This window comes from Macaca nemestrina, chromosome 1 (genome assembly GCF_043159975.1).
Source record: "Macaca nemestrina isolate mMacNem1 chromosome 1, mMacNem.hap1, whole genome shotgun sequence".
NCBI lineage: Eukaryota > Metazoa > Chordata > Mammalia > Primates > Cercopithecidae > Macaca > Macaca nemestrina.
In genome coordinates, this window is record NC_092125.1 from 224377744 (window position 1) to 224401026 (window position 23283).

The window sequence follows — 23283 nt, forward strand, 5'->3', positions numbered from 1 at the left end:
CCGCCTCAGCCTCCCAAGTAGCTGGGAATACAGACACAAATCACTGTGCAGAGCTTTATTTATTTATTTATTTTGTAGGGGCAGGGCCTCCCTATGTTGCCCAGGCTGGTCTCAAATTCCTGGGCTTTAGTGATCCTCCTGCGTCGGCCTCTGAAAGTGTTAGGATCACGAGCATGAGCCTGGCCTCCAAAACAAATATTTCTGACCTCTACTGCTGCCATCAGAAAAAAATAAGCCAACTACCCTGAAAAAAAAAATGTTATTCCCACCATCTCATCATCATCCTAGTTCACGGCCCACCAGGGAAGCCACAGGCCTGCACCCAGGTGGAGGCCTCAGATACTACACATCAAAATCAAGAGAAAGAAACATCCATGGTCTCAGACCTGGTAACTTTGGGAATTCGGGGATTATCCTAAAGAAGCAATTCAGGCCGGGCGCGGTGGCTCAAGCCTGTAATCCCAGCACTTTGGGAGGCCGAGACGGGCGGATCACGAGGTCAGGAGATCGAGACCATCCTGGCTAACCCGGTGAAACCCCGTCTCTAGTAAAAAATACAAAAAAATAGCCGGGCGAGGTGGCGGGTGCCTGTAGTCCCAGCTACTCGGGAGGCTGAGGCAGGAGAATGGCGTAAACCCGGGAGGCGGAGCTTGCAGTGAGCTGAGATCCGGCCACTGCACTCCAGTCTCGGCGACAGAGCAAGACTCCGTCTCAAAAAAAAAAAAAAAAAAAAAGCAATTCAAAAGTCAAAAAAGCTCTATACACAAAGATATTCATTGTGGTATTATTTGTGAAAGGGATAAGGAAATGTCTAAATAAATGAATTAACTCAATGAAACTGAACGCGGTCATCAAAATGACACCTGGGCAGACTACACAACACTGCAAATATTCCACACATTGAGTGCACAGACATTTATCATTGTGACATATGCTTGTTGATAAAGCATTTTAGAAAGCATAGAAAGGCCGGCCATGGTGGCTCACACCTGTAATCCCAGCACTTTGGGAGGCCGAGGGAGGTGGATCACCTGAGGTTGAGAGTTCGAGACCAGCCTGACCAACATAGCAAAACCCTGTCTCTACTAAAAACACAAAATTAGTGGGGCGTGGTGGCACATGCCTGTAATCCCAGCTACTTGGGAGGGTGAGGCAGGAGAATCGCTTGAACCTGGGAGGCGGAGGTTACAGTGAGCTGAGATCATGCCATTGCACACCAGCCTGGGCTATAACAGCAAAACTCCGTCTCAAAAAAAAAAAAAAAAAAAGGCAGCATAGAAAAAATGAAATGTTATGAATGAATATGGGTATCATAATAATTTTATTATTTTAATTTTATAGGAAGGTTATGCAAATACATGGTTTTATTTCTTTTTTCTTCTTATTTGAGACAAGGTCTGGCTCTGTTTCCCAGACTGGAGTGCAGTGGTGCAATCTCGGCTCACTCTGCCTTCCAGGCTCAAGCCATCCTCTCATCACAGCTCCCCAAATAGCTGTGACTACAGGTGCATGCCACTACACCCAGCTATTCCTTTGCATTTTTTGTAGAGACAGAGTTTCGCCATGTTGCTCAGGCTGATCTCGAACTCCTGACCTCAAGTGCTCCACCCGCCTCAGTCTCCCAAAGGGCTAGGATTACAGGTGTGAGCCACCGCGCTCAGCACTTTTTTTTGTTTTAGAGACAGGGCCTCACTTTGTTGTCTATGCTACAGTACAGTGGTGTGATCATGGCTCACTGCAGCCTTCAACTCCTGAGCTCAGTGATCCTCTCAGCTCAGCCTCCCCAGTAGCTGGGACTACAGGTGCATACCACCATGCCCAGCTAATTTAAATTTTTTTGTTGTTAAAAAAATAATAATAAAATACACTTTTTGTTGTCTTGAGATGGGTTCTCACTATGTTGCCCAGGCTGTTCTCAAACTCCTGGGCTCAAGCAATCTTCCCACGCTGGCCTCCCAAAATCCTGGGATTACAGGCGTGAGCCACCGTGCCTGGCCACAGTACGTGATTTTTAAAATTAATTAAAACTAAAACTCTTACAGTAAAAAGTAGCAGTCCTCTGACCTCCATTTCCACATATATACCACACCCAATACATTTCAATTGCTTCTTTAAGTATTTATCTCTATATTTCCATTTTTTATTTAAAATTTTTGTTTTTATACCTCAGGCAAAATTTAAAAAAAAATTTACGAAAATAGAGACAAGGTCTTGCTATGTTGCCCTGTCTGGTCTTGAACTCCTGGGCTCAAGTGATCTTCCTGCCTTGGGTTCCAAAGTGTTGGGATTACAGGCGTGAGCCACCCCACCGTCAAATTTTGACTTCTTTTTTTTTTTTTGAGGCGGAGTCTCGCTCTGTCGCCCAGGCTGGAGTGCAGTGGCGCGATCTCGGCTCACTGCAAGCTCCGCCTCCCGGGTTCCCGCCATTCTCCTGCCTCAGCCTCCCGAGTAGCTGGGACTACAGGCGCCGCCACCACGCCCGGCTAATTTTTTTGTATTTTTAGTGGAGACGGGGTTTCATTGTGTTAGCCAGGATGGTCTCGATCTCCTGACCTCGTGATCCGCCCGTCTCGGCCTCCCAAAGTGCTGGGATTACAGGCTTGAGCCACCGCGCCCGGCCCAAATTTTGACTTCTTACCTTAGAAAATTAGTTTGTGGCCGGGCGCGGTGGCTCACGCCTGTAATCCCAGCACTTTGGGAGGCCGAGGTGGGCGGATCACGAGGTCAGGAGATCGAGACCATCCTGGCTAACACGGTGAAACCCCGTCTCTACTAAAAAATACAAAAAAAAACTAGCCAGGCGAGGTGGTGGGCGCCTGTAGTTCCAGCTACTCGAGAGGCTGAGGCAGGAGAATGGCGTGAACCCGGGAGGCGGAGCTTGCAGTGAGCTGAGATCCGGCCACTGCACTCCAGCCTGGGCGACAGAGCGAGACTCCGTCTCAAAAAAAAAAAAAAAAAAAAAAAAAAAAAAAAAAAAAGAAAATTAGTTTGTGCGGCCGGGCGCGGTGGCTCACGCCTGTAATCCCAGCACTTTGGGAGGCCGAGGCGGGTGGATCACCTGAGGTCGGCAGTTCAAGACCAGCCTGACCAACATGGAGAAACCCCGTGTCTACTAAAAATACAAAATTAGCCAGGCACGGTGGCACATGCCTGTAATCCCAGCTACTCGGGAGGCTGAGGCACGAGAATCGCTTGAACCCGGGAGGCCGAGGTTGCGGTGAGCTGAGATTGTGCCACTGCACTCCAGCCTGGGCAAAAAAGAGCGAAACTCCGTCTCAAAAAAAAAAAAAAAAAGAAAATGAGTTTGTGGGCCAGGCGCTGTGGCTCACGCCTGTAATCCCAGCATTTTGGGAGGCCACAGTGGGTGGATCTCTTGAGCCCAGAAATTTGAGACCAGTCTGGGCAACATGGCAAAACCCTATCTCTACAAAAAAGATAAAAAATAGGCCGGGTGCGGTGGCTCAAGCCTGTAATCCCAGCACTTTGGGAGGCCGAGACGGGCGGATCACGAGGTCAGGAGATCGAGACCATCCTGGCTAACACGGTGAAACCTCGTCTCTACTAAAATACAAAAAAAATTAGCCGGGCGAGGTGGCGGGCGCCTGTACTCCCAGCTACTCGGGAGGCTGAGGCAGGAGAATGGCGTGAACCCGGGAGGCGGGGCTTGCAGTGAGCTGAGATCCGGCCACTGCACTCCAGCCTGGGCAACAGAGCCAGACTCCGTCTCAAAAAAAAAAAAAAAAAAAAAAAAGATAAAAAATTAGCTGGGCATGGTGGCATACACACGTAGTCCCAGCTACTCGGGGGCTGAGGCAGGAGGATTGCTTGAGCCTAGGAGGTTGAGGCTGCAGTGAGTCGTGATCGCACCGCTGCACTCCAGTCTGGGTAACAAAGAAAGACCTTATCTCAAAAAAAAGAAGTCTTTAATGTACTTTTCATTTGAATGACAATTTCCCTCAGAATTAATTAATTCTCAGAAATTTAAAAGCATTGACCCATTTTCTTGTAGTTTCTTTCTTTCTTTTTTTTTTTTTTTTGAGACTGAGTCTCGCTCTGTCACCGAGCTGGAGAGTGCAGTGGCACACTCTTGGCTCACTGCAGCCTCCACCTCCTGGGTTCAAGTGATTCTCCTGCCTCAGCCTCCCAAATAGCTGGGATTACAGGCACATGCCACCACGCCCAGCTAATTTTTGCATTTTTAGTAGGGACAGGGTTTCCCAGCCTGTCTTATAGTTTCTACTGCTGCTTTTGAAAAGTCCAAAGCTGGGTGGGGCGCGGAGGCTCACGCCTGTAATCCCAGCACTTTGGGCGGCTGATGTGGGCGGATCACAAGGTCAGAAGATCGAGACCATCCTGGCTAACATGGTGAAACCCCCGTCTCTACTAAAAATACAAAAAATTAGCCGGGCGAGGTGGCAGGCGCCTGTAGTCCCAGCTACTCGGGAGGCTGAGGCAGGAGAATGGCGGGAACCCGGGAGGCGGAGCTTGCAGCGAGCCGAGATGGCGCCACTGCACTCCAGCCTGTGTGACAGAGCGAGACGCCATCTCAAAAAAAAAAAAAAAAAAAGTTGAGTCATCTTGTTCTCTGATCTGTATGTGGCCTTTTTTTGTCTGATGACATTTAATAACTTCTCTCTTATCTCTGGAGTTTTGAAAGTTCGTGATGATGTCCCATAGTGTGGGCCTTTTATTATTCACGGTATTGGGTACTACTTCGAGACTGTTTAAAAGCAGAAATGCCGGCCGGGCGCGGTGGCTCACGCCTGTAATCCCAGCACTTTGGGAGGCCGAGACGGGCGGATCACGAGGTCAGGAGATCGAGACCATCCTGGCTATAACCCGGTGAAACCCCGTCTCTACTAAAAAATACAAAAAACTCGCCGATCGATGTGGCGGGCGCCTGTAGTCCCAGCTACTCAGGAGGCTGAGGCAGGAAAATGGCGTAAACCCGGGAGGCGGAGCTTGCAGTGAGCTGAGATCCGGCCACTGCACTCCAGCCTGGGCGATAGAGCGAGACTCCATCTCAATAAAAAAAAAAAAATAAAAAAAAGTAGAAATGCCTTCAGTTCTAGAATGGTTTCCTATATACTTTTCCTTCCTCCGTTTCTCTTGCCTTTTTTTCTTGAGTTCCTATGTGGTGCATGTTGGGTCTCCTGGACCGAAGTCAATTTTTTCTATATTTTCTTTCCTATTTTCCATCTCTTAAGTCTTTGTGTTCTACTTTCTGGAAATTGGTTTTTCACTCTTCCAACTCTTCTGTTGAAATTTTCACTTCTGCTATTTTTACTTCTGCTATCTTAATACCTAAGAGCTTATTATTTTATGAATGTGCCTTTTTTTCCCAAACCATGTTTGTGACTTCTCAAATTTTTTTTTTGTTGTTTGTTTGTTTGGGTCTCTGTCTTTCACACTAGAAGTCTCTCTCTGTCTCTCTCTTTTTTTTTTTTTTTTTTTTTTTGAGACAGGGTCTCACTCTGTCACCCAGGTTGGAGTGCAGTGATATGATCACGGCTCACTGCAGCCTCAACCTCTCAGGCTCAAGCAATCCTCCCACCTCAGCCTCCCAAGTAGCTGAGACCACAAGCATGTGTCACCATGCCTGGCTAGTTTTTTATTTTATGTAGAGAGAGGATTTCTCTACCTTGCCCAGGATGGTCTCAAACTTCTGGGCTTAAGCAAACCTCCTGCCTCAGCCTCCCGAAGTGCTGGGATTACAGGCATGAGCTACCACGTCTAGCCTGTAAATCTCATTCTATGTGGGATGGCCTTTGGCTGCCCATTCAAATCTAAGGGAAAGGCACTAACCCTGCTTGTACACAGGTAGGGCTAGTTGCTCAGTAGGCTTCAGTGTGAAGTGACAAAGCAGTAAGCTGGCTTTTCTTTATTTTTTGAGACGGAGTCTTACTCTGTCGCCCACGCTGCAGTGCAGTGGCGCGATCTTGGCTCACTGCAACCTCCACCTCCCAGGTTCAAGCTATTCTCCTGCCTCAGCCTCCTAAGTAGCTGGGATTACAGGCGTGCACCACCACGCCCAGGTAATTTTTGTATTTTTAGTAGAGATGGGGTTTCGCCCATGTTGGCCAGGCTGGTCTCAAACTCCGGCCTCAAGTGATCCTCCCCCCTCGGCCTCCCAAAGCACTGGGATTACAGGTGTGAGCCACCGTGCCTAGCAACAAGCTGGCTTTTCAACAAGGTCCCCCTCAAGGTCAATATGTGACAGTTATTTTTTTTGTGAGATCAGTTTGCTCAGACAGAAGTTCTCCAAGGGCCTGCCCAGAGGCTGTATGGAAGCTGTGGTATTCGGGGAGCCACCCAGGAGATGGTCTCCCTGCTCGACACAAACTCCTCTCCTGTCCTGGGCTGGGCTGACCTCTCTGAAACACTGCCTGCCGGAAACCTGCCACCTGCTGGGGTGGGGAAGGGAACCATCTGGCTATGTGGCCTGGGTGGGTGGTCTGTCACCCTACCATGCTCTATCAAGTAATCTTCCTGCTTCCAACCACCTTTCAAAGCACTCCATCCCCAAAGCCCCCATTCCTTTGCCTTTTCCACCTGCTTCCCCCATAGCCCAAGACGTTCGACATTCTCCACTCAGTTTCCCACTCGCCTATCGGTTTCTGGTCCTGCAAAGGTTTTGTTCATATTTGTTCATACCACCCTCCTCAACCATTTACTTTTCTGTTTTTTTTTTTTTATTTATTTACATTTTTTTGGCCAGGTGCGGTGGCTCACACCTGTAATCCCAGCACGTTGGGAGGCCAAGGCGGCCAGATCACGAGGTCAGGCGATCAAGACCATCCTGGCTAACACAGTGAAACCCCGTCTAGCCGGGCGCGGTGGCTCAAGCCTGTAATCCCAGCACTTTGGGAGGCCGAGACGGGCGGATCACGAGGTCAGCAGATCGAGACCATCCTGGCTAACCCAGTGAAACCCCGTCTCTACTAAAAAATACAAAAAACTAGCCGGGCGAGGTGGCGGGCGCCTGTAGTCCCAGCTACTCGGGAGGCTGAGGCAGGAGAATGGCGTAAACCCGGGAGGCGGAGCTTGCAGTGAGCCGAGATCCGGCCACTGCACTCCAGCCTGGGCGACAGAGCGAGACTCCGTCTCAAAAAAAAAAAAAAAAAAAGAAACCCCGTCTCTACTAAAAATACAAAAAATTAGCCGGGCGTGGTGGCAGGCGCCTGTAGTCCCAGCTACTCGGGAGGCTGAGGCAGGAGAATGGCGTAAACCCGGGAGGAGGAGCTTGCAGCGAGCCGAGATCACACCACTGCACTCCAGCCTGGGCGACACAGCGAGACTCCGTCTCAAAAAAAAAAAAAAAAATTTACTTTTTTTCTTATTCCTTTACTTTCATTTTAGTGGGATTTTGAAACAGAGCAGAGAGATACATATACATTCAATTGTTACGTTTATGTCAAAGTCTATAATAATACTTACTAATAAATAAAAATCAAGTTTTAAAAGGTGCAGACACAGGTTGGGGCACAGTGACTGACGCCTGTAATCCCAGAGCTTTGGGAGGCTGAGGCAGGTGGATCCCTTGAGGTCAGGAGTTCGAGACGAGCCTGGCCAACATGGCAAAACCATGTCTCTACTAAAAAAAAAAAAAATTAGCTGGGCATGGTGGCGCACACCTGTAGTCCCAGCTACTTGGGAGGCTGAGGCAGAAGAATTGCTTGAACCCAGGAGGCGCAGGTGGCAGTGAGCCGAGATTGCATCATTGCACTCCAGCCTGGGTGACAGAGCAAGACTCCATCTCACAAAAATGAAATAAAAAAATAATAATAAATTAAAGATACAGATAGAGTTCTCTCTGAGGGGTTTGGGGGAGGATACTCCAACAAGGAAACAGTGGTTTTCTCTGGTGCAGGGTGGGGTGACGGTAAGATTATAGATGAGTATGCTTGTAATTTTTGGTATTTTCCAAACTTGACATTAATTTCATATTTTTATAAATAAAAAAGCATGAGGATTAAAAATATTATTAAAAGACATTTTCTGAGACAAAGATCAAGTCAGTATAAATAGATGTATGGAAGAAATTCTAATCCTCCAACAGGGGTCTACATGATCTATGGCTTCTGGTTATGTGCAGAGGAGCGCTGGGGTTCCAAAGAAGCACCGCAGGCCTTCAGAGGTAGGTGGGAGCGGGATAGGATGCTGAGCAGAAGGAGTTCTGGGCTAGTTTCTCTTATAGTGGCTCTCTGTTTTGATCTGGTTTATAGGTTAAAATTCTGCTTTATATTTTTATTTTATTATTATTATTTTTTTTTGAGATGGAGTCTCACTCTATCGCCTGGGCTGGAGTGCAGTGGTGCAGTCTCGGCTCACTGCAACCTCCGCCTCCTGGGTACAAGTGATTCTCCTGCCTCAGCATCCCGAGTAGCTGGGATTACAGGCGCCCAACACTACACCTAGCTAATTTTTTGTATTTTTAGTAGAAACGGGGTTTCACCATGTTGGCCAGGCTGGTCTCGAACTCCTGACCTCGTGATTCGCCCATCTTGGCCTCCCAAAGTGCTGGGATTACAGGTGTAAGCCACCGCACCCGGCCTATGTTGTGATTTTTAAAAAGAGATCCACAATCATCAAACAAGTTTGGAAAGTACCAACGAAGATCTAGAGAAAATGAGGCTGAGGTTCAGGAAAAAGCCTTTAAGGACGACACCACACTCTAACCCCTGCCCCTTTCCATCCTGAAATGACAGTATTGGCTCCGCTGGAATTCTGGGTACACACAGAATACATTATGCACCGAAAGAGCTTGCAAGGGGACCGGCAGGTCTCGCAGTCATGGAGCTCACAAGTCAGACCCAGCTATCCCAGGCTCCCAGATGGTTGTATGTACCCAACGTCTGGCCAGTGTCGGTCTCTGGCCTCAGTGTCCTCATTTGCACCATGAAAGGACTGCATTCATCTTCTAAGCTAATGTCCCAGAAACTCCAGAGCATCCTCTTACTGAGACAGTGACTGCCAGCTCTCTGGAGACACAGAATAGTCCCACCTAGGGACTCCTTGAGAAGCAATACAGAATTATAAAACTCCAATCCACTTCCTCCAGAAAACTTTTAATATTTCTCTCCCCAGTCTGGCCAGCCCAACGTTACCGTGGCCAGAGTGAGTCAAATACCAAATGCTGCAGCTTAATAACGGGCTCCAGGACTCCTCAAAGCAAAGCCATTCCTTCTTTTCCCAGGCAGCAGTATCTCTCTCCTGGGACTGGCTGAGGTCTAGTTCACTTCCCCGTTCATTCGCTCCTAGCACCAATCTGGGTCACTCCCTTCCTTTGGGCATGCTAGTCCTACGGAGAAGTCTTCCTTTGGCTGGAGAGTCGGGGAGGATGGGTTTTGTTCACATTCTTAACCTATCTACAAAATAACATCTCCTTTCCCTTCCCCCACGCACTTGGCCCATTCCCCCAACCTACCTCTCTGGAATAGTCCAAGAAAGACCAACAAAGCCCCCTCCGCCTGGCAGATTAAAGATGCTTTAGAATCAATGAGTGTCATCCCGCCCTGGCCCGACTCCTCATCTGTTGGAAAAAAAAGAAAAGAAAGAAAGAAAACTATTTTAACAAGAGAGAATTTCAGAAACCTGTGCATTCTCTTATAGGACGTTAGCTCAAAATCAACTGCCTCATCTCCGTCTCTCCTTTTTGCAAACCAATCACATTCCACTTGATCGGCCTTTCTTGCCATCTGCGTCAATGCCACCCCCAGCTCCCTTTGGTGGTACTGAAACCAACCACAGGAGCATTTCCAGTGCCTGGAGCAGGAATGTGCACTCAGATGACTCAGATCGTTTTTAGAGCTGTTTGTTGGTTTTGTTTGGTTTTTGAAAGCAAAGTAATTGATCTGAGCCAAGCCTGGGTTCGAGTTCCATTCGATGGGTGCAAAAAGCAGGTTGGTGAACTTGAAATCTTTATTCCCCATGTGGATCTGTTTTCAAGGCCCAGGTCTAAAGGAAAATCCATCCCCTATTGGGCTGGAGATAAAAAGGAAGAGTGTGAGGGGAGAGGCCGCCCACTCCTTGCATCTGTGGTGCTTCTTCCCCCACCTCAGCCGCTCCGGGAAATAACAGAACCCCAAAGAGGGAAAAAAAGACACTAGAGCACCAGCCCAGTCTAAAGACCCAACCCCTTCTCCCAACCCCAGGCCCTGGGCATAGCTACCTCCACAGCTGGGAGACTTCAGCCCAGAGCCCACTAGGTGGGCTTAGGTTTAGCACAAAACCAAAACCACCGGCATCTCCAAGAGTCAAACAGCAGAGCCCTAGGAACCCGCTGGAAAAGGCAGTTGCAGGAACACATTTCCCAAGGACCAAGCTGGAGTCCTCCCTGCGGCCTCCATCCCTGTAAAGATACTCCAGGGACCCTGCTGCGGGAGCCCAGGCATGTGGGCTCGGATGCTCCCTTCCCTCAACATCCAGGAGAGAGTGGCAAGCACTTCGCAAGGCACTGCCACCAAACAGGAGGTCAGCACCAAAGGCTAAGGAAGAAATCCCTTCCATTGCTGACTAATTAAGAGACTGGCTAATACCCATTACCACGACAAATTATAGCAGCTCTGGCACAGGGTAATGAGACATGTTCATAAGGAAAGCCCTTTCAAAACAGGAAAGACAAAGCAGAGGGAGCCGAGAAGGAAGAGAAGGAGAGAATTCGTCCTCAGGAATTCGGGTCAGGAAATAAGGAGCCAGGACAAAATCCACAAGAGGGCGGCCAGGGAGAAAGCGCTCCCCTGGGGAGGAAGCCGCAGGACCTCAGGATCCGGGTCTGCCACCCTCTAGCCCCCCCCCCGCCCCGGGTTCAAGGGCACAGCTCAGGAGGGACAGAGCGCAGGAGGCTTGGTCCCGAATCGGGGGCAGGGGGAGGGGAGGACGCGCACAGCCACTGCTGGGTCCCCGACAAGTAAACAGCCTGCCCCGAACAGGCGCGTCCTCGTGCGAAGCCCGCTGGAGGCCCCACGGATCCCATCAAGGGCAGCAGCAGAGAAACCTGGGATTCCCGACCCCCGGGGGGCACAAAAGGAAGCAACCAGATTAGGAGAGGAGAGCGTCGCGCGGCCCACAGCTGAGAATCCCACCGCGAGCGCAACCCCCTGCCTCGGCCCCCCCAGCCCCCACGGCCCCGGACCCCTGATCACCTCCACCGACCCTGCCCACCCCGCCCCAGGCGGACAAAGCCCGGGGCTGGGCGGGGTGGGACGCCCGGCGTGGCTGGGGGCGGGGCACGGGGACCCCGCAGACGCCCGCACAGGTGGGCTCCGTACCGGGTGTCGGTGCCGGGGGCGGGGCCCGATCTCCCTGGAGACAGTTGCCCAGGGGACACAGCGGGCGGGTCCCGGAGTGACGGGAGGACGCCAGCCTCCGGGCAGCGGCGCAGGGCCGGCGGGGGCCGGAGGGCAGGCCCGCCGCGCGAGGTGCAGGCGAGCGGGGCTCGGCGGAGGGGCGCGGCCCGGGGCGGGGCCGGGACTACGGGCAGGCGGGGCGGGACGCCGGCTGGGGGCGGGGCATCCCCGGGGCTGGGGCGGGGCCGGGGCCGGCCGCGGCGCGGGCACCGTCGGCAAATTCTCACACCCCCAGCCGGGAGAAGCACCGGAGCGCACACGGGAGGCGGAGAGCGGAGTGGACGCTACAAATCCTCCCCGACCCCCGCTGTTCTCGCCCGGAGGCCCACGACGCTGCCAGGCGGGGCCCTTGGGGTTCGCGCCCTGATCCCCAGAGCAGCCGCGGGACCCCGACGGCGGCGCGCGCACCCTGGCTCTGGCCTAGGTCTCGCCTTACAACCAATAAATAGAAAGCGCCACCTGCAAAGCAAGGGAGGGCTGGTCGTCCACCAAACTGCTTTCCGCTCCCCGCTTTGCAAGGCATCCGCAGAAAGGGCGGGGTACTGGACCCAGGTCACAGAACCGGAGCCAGGCTCACCCGACTAATTGGCCAGCCCGGGCTCTGGGCTCAAATCCAGCCTGATGGCTGTTCCCCAGCTGATGGGCCTTTCCATCGGGCGTTCACTTATATATGAGATTTAGAAAATAAATGAGTGTACCCAGGACTTTCACTAATGCATCTACCCATTACAACAGGCGGTGTGCGTGCAGTAACAACGCCGAGACAATCCTTGCCCTGCACTTAAAAAAAACCTCTGGGCGCTCCAGTGTTTTTGTTTTTGAGACAGGGTCTTGGTCTGTTGCCCTGGCTGTGGTGCAGTGGTGCGATCATAGCTCACTACAGTCTCTACCTCTCTGGCTCAATCGATCCTCCCACCCCAGCCTCCCGTGTAGCTGGGGCCACAAGTGCGCACCACCTCACCTAGCTAATTAAAAAAAATTTTTTTTGTAGAGGTGGGGGTCTAACCATGTTGCCTACGCTGGTCTCAAACTCCTGGGCTCAAGCCATCCTACCGTGTCAGCCTCCCAAAGTGCTCGACCAGGTGCTCCAGTTTTTATCCAGGCATCTACACTGTAAGGTAGATGTTGTTCTCCCTTGGTTGTGAGTGGGGAAGCCGAAGCTCAGCGCGCAGGGACTCTTACCCTCATGCACTCACACAGACACAGTCTGCACAGCCTCTTGGGCCGAGCTAGCCCTGGCACCAGTTTGGTTTGGTGCTGAACCTATACCCTTCTTGCTCTGCAAGGGCCCATCTCCCCTTAGAATATTCTTTTGGGTCCACAGCCCAAGACTTAAACCTTTGCCATGGGGAACGCAGAGGAGGAAGCGGAGTGCGAGCACCAGAATCAACCCTGGCATGTCCCGCGGAGTGGGAGAAAGTGGTTTGAACAACACTCCTTGGTGGTCCTAATTGCTGCACGTGAGGTCAAGGCAGGGCCCACCCATCCCAGGCAGATGAGCCCCAGGAGTCTTCCTCGTGCCTGCGAAGACGGCAAGGAGAAAACACGGCCGGCCGGAAGCCCCCCGAGAATCTCGAAGAAGCCCGGAATGAAAGGACCAGGCGGCTGGGACCCGGAACTCCCCAGTCAGGGCGCGCGCAGCCCAGGCCTGACGCTTCCCTCCGCCCTCGGCGGCCTCTGCGTCCTCCCAGCACCCGGCAGCCCTGCCAGGGGTCCCGGATGCCCAGAGCACCCCAAGGAGGAGAGAGAAGAGGGGGGGCCAGGGTGGGAGGGGACACCCCTCTTCCCTGGCCGTCCCTAGAAGTCACACACAGACATTCACTCAAAAAGACAAGCTTGCATGCAGATGCTCACACACAGACACAGGCGCAATCATGTAAACGGACACACAGAGACCACTGACGCTCGTGCTCATACACGCGCTCTCGCTCTTCACACCCTGCACCAGGCGGGCACTCACCTGCCCGCACCCTTGCTGTGCTTTCGCAGATCCCGGGACAGGGCGGAGCCCGGGCCGGGGGTTGGAGACCGCCCCCGGCCCCGCCCCCCACGCTCTCCCACCTCTCCCTCCCTCCTCCTGTCCTCCGCCTGCGGGAGGGGAGCGGTGCAGCAGACGTCCGAGGGCAGCTGGGAACCCCTGACCCAACTGGCGGGTGAGTCAGGCCCCTTGCAGGCCACCCCGGACCCCCCAGGGCGGGGGATTTCCCCAAGATGAGCCATCAGCCACCGGAAGTCACGCCGGACCTTGGATGGGCAGACAGAGGCTGGGAGGAGTTCTGGGTGCAGAGCCCCAAACCTGGTAAGTACAATGATCCCGGGGCTAGGACGCCAAAGAGATTTTCCAAAGGGCAAACGCGCTTCAGAGGTTCCTCCACCCCTATTCGCCACGTGTGGGAGCCCTCCTCCCCAGCGGCCCCGTCCTGCAATCGTCCCCTGGCGTGAAAACTTCCCTTTATCTTCAGCATGGGTGGCGTGAAAGTCAAGCTCAAACACAAGGTCCCCATCAGCAATGGCACCCAATGATTCGCTGGGGGTTCAAATTGGGAATGTCAGGCACGGGTGTCTCTGAAGCCCAGAGAAAATTCCAAGAGTCTTTGAAATGGCAAAAGCCCCCAAAAGTCAGTTTCCTGTATTGCCATGATGAACTGGAACTGCCCTGACAAATTCCAAAAAGATAGAGACCATAATAAATTGTTTGGAGAAGAATTAAAAGAGTGAATACAGATGCATGGACAATCTCTAGAACAGTGCCTGGCGCTCATATTAAGTATTGGCTGTCACACATGGATAACAGACACAAGGAGACCAAGTGACTTGCCCCAGGTCGCACAACTAGTTAGTGGCAGAGATGGAGGAAAAACCAGTCTCTGATTCTTTGTTCACAGCTCAGGTACCTTAAATCCTTTCTGAAATTGAGAGTATAAATAATTTAGTGGATAAATAAATGAATTTGACCACTGTTAAATATTAGAGTAGACCTGGAACAGTGGCTTACACCTGTAGTCCCAGCACTTTGGGAGACCAGGGCAGGAGGATCACTTGAGCCCAGGAGTTCAACACCAGCCTGGGCCACATAGTGAGACCCCATCTCTATTTTAAAAAGAAAAGAAAAATCAGAGTAAATTAAGGTGTGCATGGTGGCTCACTCCTGTAATCTCAGCACTTTGGGAGGCCGAGGTGGGAGGATCATTTCAGGCCAGGAGTTTAAGAACAACCTGGGTAAAACAGCGAGACCTCGTCTCTACTGGAAAAAAAAAAAAAAATTAGCCTGGCATGGTGGCATTTGCCTGTAGTCCTAGCTAGTTAGGAGGCTGAGGGAGAAGGATTGCTTGGCCCAGGAGTCTGCAGTGAGCTATGATGGAGCCACTGCACTCCAGCCTAGGTGACAGAGCAAGACCTTGTCTTAAAAAAAAAAAAAAAAAAAAAAAATCAGAATAGAGAAATTAGATTCCTGCCCTTCTACTTGCTACTAAAAGGGCCAATCCTCTTGTTAAATCCCCAAACAGAAGGCAGGAAACCAAATGAGCCTCTGCTCCCACTCACTGGAGCCCTTGTTCCCTTCAAGGAGCCCTAGAAGACCTGACACTTTGTGATGTGTGATTTCATCACTTTTGCTGTGATGAAATCTCAACTTCTCCCAAACGCTCACCAATATCCCAGCCTCCAACCTTGCTGGAATTCTGCTATTCTTTTTTTTTTTTTTTTTTTGAGACAGAGTCTTGCTCTGTTGCCCAGGCTGGAGTGCAATGGCGCTATGTTTGCTCACTGCAAGCTCCACCTCCCAGGTTCATGCCATTCTCCTGCCTCAGCCTTCCAAGTAGCTGGGACTACAGGCACCCGCCAGCACGCCCAGCTAATTTTGTTTTTGTATTTTTAGTAGAGACGGAGTTTCACCGTGTTAGCCAGGATGGTCTCGATCTCCTGACCTCGTGATCCGCCTGCCTCGGCCTCCCAAAGTGCTGGGATTACAGGCATGAGCCACCGCGCCCAGCCTCCGCTATTCTCTTTCTAACTCAAATTGGCATTCAGCATTTCTAGGTGTGGTCAGATAAGACACCACTGCTGAATGGGGACAAGACCAGGAAAGCTAAAGTCAGAAAAAAGTAAGATGCAAAGCCAGGCACCACTGACGGCACATGTAGCTACAGCTACTCACAGGCTGAGGCAGGAGGATTGCTTGAGTCTGAGGCTGCAGCGCGCTATTGATAGCACCTGTGAATAGTCACTGCACTCTAGCCTGGACAACATAGTGAGATACTCATCTCTTTAAAAAAATTTTAAGTATAACCGCTGGGCGCAGTGGCTCACACCTGTAATCCCGGCAGTTTGGGAGGCTGAGGAGGGTGGATCACCTGAAGTCAGGAGTTCGAGACTGGCCTGGCCAACATGGTGAAACCACATCTCTACTAAAAATACAAGAATTAGCCAGGTGTGGTGGTGCATGCCTGTGATCCCAGCTACTCAGAAGGCTGAGGCACGAGAATCGCTTGAACCTGGGAGGCGGAGGTTTCAGTGAGCCCAGATCAAGCCACTGCACTCCAGCCTGGGCAACTGAGACTCCATCTCAGAAAAACAAACAAAAAAAATTAAGTATAAATTTTTTAGTAAAAACAACTAAAGACAACACCAAAAAAAACCCAAAAAAAACCAAACCAGTTACATGTTTGTTTTTCATTCAATTAGAATAAACAGGAGGGCTCCAAAAAACAATCCTCAAAGGGGAGTTTCCATATTTACTCACATATTCCACCCTTGATATTTTTATTCTCAAAGCACAAGAATGAGGGACCTAATTACAAGAGGCCCCTGCTCTCCTGCCATCCTTACATATTTTCATTTATCTTTGAGAGTCTCACCCCCGGGTAACTCAAAAAGTGGCTCATCTGTAGTTAAAAAGCAAAGTTAATTAGCATCTGGCACTTCCTTCTTTCCTTCCTCAATTCTCCGACCTTAGACTAAAAGTCTGTCTTAATTGAGGCTTCCTGAGTTTGTGACCTGGGGCAGGAGTTGAGGGGTTGAGGATATAAGCAGAGAGGGGAAAAAAAAAAAAAAAAAAAGCTTAGGTTTGCAGGTTTGCATTGCTCATTCTTTTTTCTTTTCCTTTTTTTTCTTTTTTTTTTTGAGACAGCGTCTCACACTGTGGCCTAGGCTGGAGTGCAGAGACGCAATCACAGGTACTCAACCCCAGGGACTTGGGTGGTCCTCCCACCTCAGCCTCCCAAGTAGCTGAGTGTGTGCCACCATGCCCAACTAATTTTTAATTTTTGTAGCGATGAGGTCTTGCTGTGTTGTCCAGGCTGGTCTCAAACTCCTAGGCTCAAGGGATCTGCCTGCCTCGGCCTCACAAAGTGTTGGGATTACAGATGTGAGCCATCGCATCTGGCTGCATTGCTCTTTATTTTATTTTTTTTGAGACGGAGTCTCTGTCGCCCAGGCTGGAGTGCAGTGGCACCATCTCAGCTCACTGCAACCTCAGCCTCTTGGTTTCAAGCGATTCTCCTCTCTCAGCCTGCCAAGTAGCTGGGATTACAGGGGCCCGCCACCATGCCTGGCTAATTTTTGTATTTTCAGTACAGACTGGGTTTCATCATGTTGGCCAGGCTGGTCTCGAACTTCTGACCCCAAGTGATCCACCCTCCTTGGCCTCCCAAAGTGCTGGGATTACAGGCGTGAGCCACTGCGCCCGGCCCACATTGCTCATTCTTTCAAGTGTCAGCCAAAAAGCATGTGTGGCTCGTGGTTGCAGGGAATCCTCCCATTGAGAGATGGCCTCTGTGTCCCCTCTTCTTAAATCTGAGTGGGCTTGTCGCTGCCAAGAGAGTATGGCAGCAGAGATGCTAAGTGACTTGAGAGGTGGGGCCATAAGAAGCCATGCGGCTTCCTCCTTGGTGTAGAATGCTGGCTCTTGGAATTCTAAGCATTAAGTTAGAAGTCTGACTACCGGCCGGGCATGGTGGCTCAAGCCTGTAATCCCAGCACTTTGGGAGGCCGAGACGGGTGGATCACGACGTCAGGAGATCGAGACCATCCTGGCTAACACAGTGAAACCCCGTCTCTACTAAAAACTACAAAAAACTAGCCAGGCGAGGTGGCTGGCACCTGTAGTCCCAGCTACACGGGAGCCTGAGGCAGGAGAATGGCATAAACCCGGGAGGCGGAGCTTGCAGTGAGCTGAGATCCGGCCACTGCACTCCAGCCTGGGCGACAGAGCGACTCCGTCTCAAAAAAAAAAAAAAAAAAAAAAAAAAAGTCTGACTACCCTGGCGCTGCCACGCAGTGACACAGCCCAGGCAAGCCAGAAAGAGAAACCATGTGGAGGCACTCAAGTTGACAGTCCCACCTGAGCCCAACCTTCGAGTCATCCCACCCAGGTACCAGACATGAGTGAAGAAACTTCCAGATGATTCCAGACCCCACCTGTTCAAGTTGTTACCAACCCCTTGAGAGTCTTCCCAGCTGACTCCAGATATCATGGAGCAGTCAGGCCATCCTGCTGAGCTCTGTCTGAATTCCCGGTCCCTGGGACCGTGAGCATCACAGTGTTGCTTTACACCGCTAAGCTTGGAGTAGGTTGTTTTGCAGCAAGAGATCCCTAGAACTCTGAAGATCTCCTAAAATCCTCAAAACAACCCCACTAAATAGTTACGATAGTCATCTTCATGAGGGAACTGAGGCCGAAGCCATGTACTGGGTGCCACTGCACTCCAGCCTGGGTGACAGAGCGAGACTCCATCTCGAAAAAATAAAAAAGTTTCCCCTGACCACCTGGAAAGAAGATTCACACCCAGTTCTCGCAGGCTTGCTTTCCCACATGCCTAAGCCACGGCCCTTTCCACAAAAGGGGCCTTACACATGCCTCAAAGGATGGTCCTCTTCCGGAAATGAGCAGATGCTACAGTGAGAGTCACCCAGTGACACAGGAAAGTCGATCCTTGCTGAAAGCTCCAAAAGAGGCAGTAAATTTAGGACAAAGGATTTAAATGGCAGGGGCAAACTTGTACAATATCTTCTTTAAGAGGTGGTCAAGACAGAAAATAGAAACAGGTTCAAGACAGACTTTGAATCGGTTGCGGGGCAAGTGTCTCTTACAGAGGTGTCACGGGGTCAGAATGATTTGCCCCTTTGAGGTTGGTTTCAGAGTCAGAATCTCACACGACAGAGAAGCTAGAGGTTGGACCTAAACAGTCCTTCCCTGCACACCAGCAGAGTCTGTGGATGAAAGAGCCTTTTTCTGGAGACAGTCCATGCTTTTCTGCAGGTTTTCAAAGGGATTTAAAATCTGAAACAGGTTAGGAACCACTGAGTGATGTGGCTCTAGGGTAGGTAGAAGATGGAGTTTTTTTCTTTCTTTCTTTTTTGGAGACAGGGTCTGGCTCTGTCACCCAAACTGGAGTCCAATGCCATCATAGGCTCACTGCAGCCTCAGCCTCTTAGACTCAAGCGATCCTCCCGCCTCAGCCTCTCGAGCAGCTGGGACTAGAGGCGTGTGCCACTATGCCTGGGTAGTTTTGTGTTGTTTTTTTGTAGACACAGGGTTTCCCTATATTGCCCAGGTTGGTCTCAAGTGATCCTCTTGCCTTGGCCTCCCAAAGTACTAGGATTACAGGCAACAGCCACAGTGCCCAGCCGGATTTTTGTTTTTTTGTTTTTGTTTTTTTTTTTCAAGATTAAGTTTTGCTCTTGTTGCACAGGCTAGACTACAATGGCACGATCTTGGCTCACTGCAACCTCTGCCTCCCAGGCACAAGTGATTCTCCTGCCTTGGCCTCCCAAGCCCCCTGGGATTACACCACACCCAGCTAATTTCATATTTTTAGTACAGACGGGGTTTCACCATGTGGGGTGGGCTGGTCTCGAACTCCTGACCTCAGGTGATCTGCCCACCTTGGATCTCTCAAAGTGCTGGGATTACAGGCATGAGTCACCATGCCCAGCCCAAATTCTTCTTCTTTTTTTTTTTTCACTTTGGCAAATCTATATTTTACAAACTTTGAATAACTAACTTGTATTGATTCCATATGATTAAAAACATACAGTATGGGCCAGGCGCGGTGGCTCAAGCCTGTAATCCCAGCACTTTGGGAGGCCGAGGCGGGTGGATCACGAGGTCAGGAGATCGAGACCATCCTGGCTAACATGGTGAAACCCCGTCTCTACTAAAAATACAAAAAACTAGCCGGGCATGGTGGCGGGTGCCTGTAGTCCCAGCTACTCGGAGGCTGAGGCGGGAGAATGGCGTGAACCCGGGAGGCGGAGCTTGCAGTGAGCCAAGATCGCGCCACTGCACCTCCAGCCTGGGCGACACAGCGAGACTCCGTCTCAAAAAAAAAAAAAAAACAAAAAAAACCAAAACATACAGTATGCATGAATAAACACATAAAATGTACGGCATATATATTTAAAACATCCACATGCATAATCTGGAAGATCATGGCCTATAATTCCCAGATGTAGGCTTTGCTGTAATTTTTGTTGGTTTAGACAGGATCTCACTTTGTCACTCAGGCTGGAATGCAGTGGCACAAAGCAATCCTCCTGCCTCATCCCCTCAAGTAGCTGGGGCTACAGACACACGCCACCACACCCAGCTAATTTTTGTATTTTAGTAGAGACAGGGTTTCACCATGTTGACCAGGCAGGTCTTGAACTCCGGACCTCAAGTGATCCACCCGCCTCAGCCTCCCAAAGTGCTGGGATTACAGGCATGAGCCACCGCGCCTGGCCAGCTGCTGCAATCTTAAGATGGCCACATAATATCTCTTAAAACTACAAATTCCACTTCCCTTCTTCTGTCCTGACCTCAACTTAATCACAAACAAACACCCCGCCTCCCAAAACACACACACACTCATGACAGTCCCCCTGTCAAGTGTCTGCTATGTGGCAGTTCGCCCCATTCTCCTGGGGTCAGATCTGCAGCTGGCTACCTGCCGAGGCACTCAGCACTCAGGCCCTTCCCCACCCGGCTGTCGGCTTAGGGGTCCTTCTCCACCTATCCTCATGCGATCTGCAGACAACCCTATAAGCTCTGAGCCAAAGAGGAAGAAATCCTGGGGATGATATAGAGGGCTCTGGACACCTCATCCCACCAGTCATTGTCCTGGTCACACTCTCTCCTTGGCAGGGGGCCTGTGACAGTGCTTCTATTCTCAGAGCAGGTCTCTGGGCCACTCCTGCCCCTGGGAGCCTCTGGGATCGGTTCAGACTCTGTCCCATAGCACAGCCTCTTCATCTTTCATCAGGCTCATCTTCAGGGCTACAGCGGCCAGCCCCCCATGACTAGGCACCTGATATCCATTTTCTCATTAAACATCATGACAAGCCCTGAAGGCAGGCATTCAGATTTATGAATGAGGAAAGCGGAACTGAAGGAGGTGACGGGGAAGGAAGTGGGGTTGGGTTTATTCTAGAGCCTGCTCTTAACCAGCGTACCACACTGTCTCTCCCAGGCCAGTGCACTGGAGCCAGAGGGTGTCAGCTTCCCAAAAGAGGCCCCGGGGTTGGGCAAGGAGGCCATGGAGACTGCAGAGGCCAGGCCTTGCTTGCCCCTGGCACTGGGGAGAAGGGGCACCACCCTAGCCAACTGGGGAAGGGCCAGGCACTAGAAGCTGCTTCCCTCTGCCCACTCTCACTGTAGAGGATCAGAGTCCAAGACACCAACTCCATCAGACACAAGGACCTTCAAGAGCAAGGAACTAGGCTGGGCACGGTGGCTTATGCACTTTGGGGGGCTGAAGTGGGAGGATCACTTGAACCCACGAGTTTGAGACCAGCCTGGGCAACATAGCAAGACCCCATATCTACAAAAATATCAAAAATTAGCTTGGTGTGGCCGGGTGCGGTGGCTCACGCCTATAATCCTAGCACTTTGGAAGGCCGAGGTGGGCGGATCATGAGGTCAGGAGTTCGGGACCAGCCTGGCCAACGTGGTGAAACCCCGTGTATACTAAAAATACAAAAATTAGCCGGGCATGGTGGCAGGCCCCTGTAATCCCAGCTACTCGGGAGGCTGAGGCAGGAGAATCACTTGAACCCGGGAGGCAGAGGTTGCAGTGAGCCCAGATCGTGCCCCTGCACTCTAGCCTGGGGGACATGAGCGAGACTTCGTCTCAAAAAAAAAAAAAAAAAATTAGATTGGTGTGGTGGTGCACATGGTAGTCCTAGTCCTAACTGCTCAGGAGGCCGAGGCAGGAGGATCGCTTGAGCCCAGGAGGTCGAGGTTGCCATAAACTATGATCTCACCACTGCACTCTAGCCTGGGTGACAGAGCGAGACCCTATCTCTAAGAAAAGGAAGAAACAAAACAAAAACAAACGAGGAACTCTGCCTGGGAGTCCAAATAAGTCCTGGGAAGGTGGTGACGGGGGGGTGGGGGTAGGGGGACAAGTGAAAAAGAGCCAGGAAGCCCCTCTCACATGGCCGCCTGACTCCCAGAGGCTTTCTGAGTCCTCCTCCCTGGGATCCGGACTCCCCTCCCCCAACTAAGCACTTCTTCCTGGGAAAAAGCCCATATTTGGAGGCAGCATGGTGCAGGGTTAGGAGCAGCCGCTGCCACTTTCTGGCTGGGTAAGACTTAGGTAAGTTATTTCCCCTTTCTGTGCCTCAGTTTCCCCATTTGTAAAGTGGGAATCACAGTAGTACTTACCAAACAGGGTTGTCATAAGGCTAATTAGCTTCGTATTTCTTTCTTTCTTTTTCTTTCTTTTTTTTTTTTTTTTTTTTTTTACATCGTCCAGGCGGGAGTGCAGTGGTGCAATCCCGGCTCACTGCAACCTCTGCCTCCCAGGCTCAAGCGATCCTCCACCTCAGTCTCTGGAGTAGCTGGGACTTCAGATGCGCATCATCATGCCTGGCTAAATTTTGTATTTTTTTATAGAGATGGGGTTTTGCCATGTTGCCCAGGCTAGTCTCAAACTCCTGAGTTCAAGTGATCTGGGATTACAGGCATGAACCACAGTGTCCGGCTAGCTTAGTATTTTCTTTTCTTTTTTGAGATGCAGCCTTGCTCTGTCGCCCAGACTGGAGTGCAGTGGCACGATCTTAGCTCACTGCAGTCTCCGCCTCTCCGGTTCAAGCAATTCTCCTGTCTCAGCCTCCCGAGTAGCTGGGATTACAGGCACCCACCACCACATCCAGCTAATTTTTGTATTTTTAGTAGAGACGGGGTTTCACCATATTGGTCAGACTGGTCTTGAACTCCTGACCTCAGGTGATCTACCCACCTCGGCCACCCAAGGTGCTGGGATTACAGGCATGAGCCACCGTTCCCGGCCCAAGCTTCGTATTTTCAAAGTGCCCAGGACACTGCCTGGCACAGGGTACGTACCACAAAACTGTTTATTGTTATTGTTATTAGATACAGAAACGGGAAGCTAGGTTAATGAAAATGGCAACTTTCAGCTGGCAAACAGCAAATCTCCTAAGTACAAATGCCACTGACAGGACCCACAGGAAAAGAAATTTTCCACGATGCCTCCCTTCTAGAGCATGTGCCCATTCTCAGAGCAAGGGGTTCCCCTAGTCTAGGAGAGATTTCTAGGTTGAACCTGTCTCCGGCCCAGGCTCTGTGACCCCTACATCTTACCCTGACTCCTACCGAGCAGAATCAGGGCTGAATAGCGCTCTCCATCCCCTCACCAAACACCCTGGCCAATGGTCTCTACATGCTGACCACTCCCAGGATGCCATGGAGTCGGGCCCTCCTTCCTGTCTCTGCATGCCCACAGAGGTCGCCACACCTGCTCCAATCGGATGGCAGTTGTTTACCTGTGTAATCACATAATGTAATTATTACATAAGAGGGTGCACCCTCGGTGTGAAAAGAGCTGATTCCATGAAGAAAACAAAGCTGAGTGCTTCAGAAACCTAGTAAAAGACAAGTCACCCAATAAAACAAACTTTCCGTAGAATTATGGAATTAGACCAGGCAAGACAA

At 51.0% G+C, this 23283-nt stretch overlaps 1 protein-coding gene and 1 long non-coding RNA gene across 10 annotated transcripts in view; one reads left to right on the forward strand and one right to left on the reverse strand.

Annotated features, from left to right (window-relative positions):
• Positions 1–23283, reverse strand: part of LOC105478978 (phosphatidylinositol-4,5-bisphosphate 3-kinase catalytic subunit delta) — a 101440-nt gene that overhangs the window by 31218 nt on the left and 46939 nt on the right. For 5 of the 9 annotated variants that reach the window (XM_011736745.3, XM_011736738.3, XM_011736733.3 and 2 more), the window contains one exon: positions 9428–9532. The exons of 2 other annotated variants lie outside the window; for them this stretch is intronic. The gene's annotated coding sequence lies outside the window, so the exon portion shown is untranslated. Of the gene's footprint in view, positions 1–9427; positions 9533–11270; positions 11449–23283 lie in introns of those variants that run through there. 2 more of the 9 variants (XM_024792097.2, XM_011736740.3) reach the window with 2 other exon arrangements.
• On the forward strand, positions 11339–12805 carry LOC139364448 (uncharacterized). The gene is made up of 3 exons (XR_011626420.1): positions 11339–11420; positions 12340–12466; positions 12673–12805. It is a non-coding gene; the product is annotated as an uncharacterized lncRNA (long non-coding RNA).